Raw genomic sequence first — 3,440 nt, 5'->3', positions numbered from 1 at the left:
CAACAAGTTGGACAATAGAAGGGCTACTTTGCTAAAATCCCGTATAAAGCGCTTGTAGAATCCTGCATGACCAAGAAAAGATCGCACCTCTCGCACACAAGAGGGGTAAGGCAATTGTGAAATAACAAAAAATTTAGCAGGATCTACTTCAATACCCTTATTGGAAATAATGTGGCCTAAAACTATACCTTGCTCAACCATAAAATGACATTTTTCAAAATTTAGAACAAGGTTAGTTTCAATGCATCTATTCAAAACTTTTTCCAAACTATTCAAACAACCATCAAAAGAGGATCCATATACAGTGAAATCATCCATAAACACCTCTATGCAATTTTCTAAAAAATCACTGAAAATACTAATCATGCACCGCTGGAAGGTACCAGGGGCATTGCACAGGCCGAAAGGCATCCTCCTATAAGCAAAAGTGCTGAAGGGGCAGGTGAATGTGGTCTTTTCCTGATCCTCAGGAGCAATAGTAATTTGCATATAACCAGAAAAACCATCAAGGAAACAGTAGTGGGATTTACCTGCCAGGCGTTCAAGCATCTGGTCAATGAATGGCAGGGGAAAATGGTCCTTTTTGGTAACCTGGTTCAGCCTCCTATAGTCAATGCAGACTCTCCAACTGTTCTGCACCCGAGTAGGAATCAGCTCCTCCTTCTCATTTCTGATCACTGTGAGGCCGGTCTTCTTCGGGACTACCTGGACGGGACTCACCCATTGGCTGTCGGAGATAGGATAAATTATTCCAGCTTGCAAAAGCTTGGTTATCTCCTTCTTCACTACATCAAGAATCACCGGGTTGAGTCTTCTCTGTGGCTGTCTTACTGGTTTAGCTCCATCCTCTAAATTTATTCGATGCATACATGTGGATGGGCTAATACCAGGAATGTCTGCCAGGGTCCAGCCTATAGCCTTCTTATGCTTCTTGAGAACTGACAACAACTTCTCCTCTTGCTCATCAGCAAGGGAGGCAGATATAATCACTGGAAAACTCTTGCTATCATCCAAGTAAGCGTATTTTAAATTTGACGGCAGAAGCTTCAATTCTGGTGTGGTCGGCTGGACAGTGGTAGAAGGAGATGGTTTCTCAGCTTTTACCTCATAAAGAAAGTCAGAGGTATGTGTACTTCCTGAAACATGGTTAGTCCTATCTGACTCTATAAAATCAATCTTGATAGGTAAAACACCACCACCAGAAATGCAATCAATATCACTCTCAGATTCACTCTCAGCATCAAATTCAGACATATGATCAAGTACAATTTCAGACTCAATGCATGAAGAGTGAGAGGCATGCAGATTAGAATAAAGATCAGTCATGTATTCATCAACAACATGGTCAATTATTTCAGCACGAAATACAGAAAGATCTTCAGATGGGTATTTCATAGCATCCAGAATATTAAAATGAACAGTTATATCACCAAACTCCATAAACAGTGTGCCTGCATAAACATCTATCTTAGTTCTAGCAGTTTTCATAAAGGGTCTGCCTAGAATGATGGGAACTGATCCTTGAGAAAATCCATCTTCCATATTCAAGATATAAAAATCAACAGGGAAAATCAGTTCACCAACTCTAACTAAGACATCTTCTATGAAACCAACAGGATAGGCAACACTTCTATTAGCTAAATGAATTACCACATCAGTTGACTGCAAGGGACCTAGAGATAGAGAATTAAAAATCGACAGAGGCATAACACTAACAGAGGCTCCTAAATCTAGCATGGCATTGTCAAACTTATTATTCCCTATAATACAAGGTATGCTGAATGTACCTGGATCTTTGCATTTTTCAGGAATTTGAGGAACAGATTTACCAATCAATGCGGAGACATTTCTGCCCATGCTAATTCGTTCACTTCCTTTAAGCTTTCGCTTATTAGTGCACAGCTCCTTCAAGAATTTGGCATATCTTGGAATTTGCTTTATTGCATCCAACAGAGGTATGTTTACCTCTACTTTTCTAAACGTTTCCAAGATCTCTTTCTCTGCCTCTTCCATTTTTTTGTTGGAAACTGCTCTTGGAGGGAATGGAAGAGGGGGAATGTGCTGCTTCTGCAAATCAGAATTACCTGTGGAAGAAGATTCACCTGCACATAAATTGTTAGGTAAATTTTTGTCATCACCTTTTTCTGGAGTAGAGTGAAGTTTGGCAGGTTCATTTGCAGATGAGGAAGGTGCTACGGGTTGAGGTCCTTGACACTGTTTTCCTGACCTCAATGAAATGGCACTGACATTTTTGGGATTTTGGACAGCTTGAGAAGGCAGCTTGTCAGAATTCTGGGACTGTTGTTGATACAATTGGGTAGCCAATTGTCCCATCTGATTGGTTAAGCTCTGAATGGAGGCTCTGGTCTCTTGCTGAAACTGCATGTTCTGCATAGTCATTTGCCTCACAAGTTCTTCGAGGGAAGGTTGTGGAGGGGCCTCAACTGTTGGCTGTTTCTGGGGTTGTTGCTGTTGTTGGATTGGTGGAGGAATATATGGTCTGCTTGGGCCAGCATCATTTTGGAAGGAAGGAGCAGGCTGCTGTTGTTGTTGCTGAGGGCTGGACCATCTGAGGTTAGGGTGATTCCTCCATCCAGGGTTGTATTTGTTGCTGGAGAGGTCATAATTGTTCTGCTGTGGTTGATTTTGCTACTGAGGTTGAGGAGGTCTATTGTAAATATTTGCAGCATAAGCTTCAGGCTGCTCAATTGCTCCATGTTGCTGCATGGAAGGGCAAAGGTCTGCATGGTGGTCAGCAGAAGAGCACAAACCACAAACCCTTACGACAGGTACAAATTTCTTATTCAAGGCCAGCTGGGTTACCAAGTTAACCAATGCATCCCGTTTGCCTTCAAGCTTCTTAGTTTCAGATGATGCAGATGGGTTTGTAGCTACCTCATGCACTCCTCTAATGACTATGGCATCATTTCTGGCGCTAAACTGCTGGGAGTTGGAAGCCATCTTCTCAATTAAATTTCTGGCTTCAGCAGGAGTCATGTCTCCAAGGGCTCCACCACTGGCAGCATCTATCATACTTCTCTCCATATTACTGAGTCCTTCATAAAAATATTGGATAAGAATTTGTTCTGAAATCTGATGGTGGGGGCAACTGGCACATAGTTTCTTAAATCTCTCCCAGTACTCATACAGGCTCTCTCCACTGAGTTGTCTAATACCTGAGATATCCTTCCTGATGGCTGTGGTCCTGTAAGCAGGGAAAAAATTTTCTAAGAATACTCTCTTAAGGTCATCCCAGCTCGTGATGAACCTTGGAGCAAGGTAATACAGCCAGTCCTTTGCCACTCCCTCTAATGAATGAGGAAAAGCCTTCAGAAATATGTGATCCTCTTGGACATCTGGGGGTTTCATGGTGGAGCAGACAATGTGAAATTCTTTCAAATGTTTGTGCGGGTCTTCACCTACAAGGCCATGAAACTTTG

General features: G+C 42.1%; 1 non-coding gene across 1 annotated transcript; it reads left to right on the top strand.

The window, feature by feature from the left end:
• The first annotated feature begins 3,091 nt into the window (after positions 1-3,091).
• LOC113001797 (small nucleolar RNA R71) lies at positions 3,092-3,198 on the top strand. The gene has a single exon (XR_003267283.1). It is a non-coding gene; the product is annotated as a small nucleolar RNA R71 (small nucleolar RNA).
• Positions 3,199-3,440: the final 242 nt, after the last annotated feature.

This window comes from Glycine max, chromosome 5 (genome assembly GCF_000004515.6).
Source record: "Glycine max cultivar Williams 82 chromosome 5, Glycine_max_v4.0, whole genome shotgun sequence".
Taxonomy (NCBI): Eukaryota; Viridiplantae; Streptophyta; class Magnoliopsida; order Fabales; family Fabaceae; genus Glycine; species Glycine max.
The sequence above is the reverse complement of the archived record's forward strand: the minus strand, read 5'-3'. Positions and strand labels throughout refer to the sequence as shown.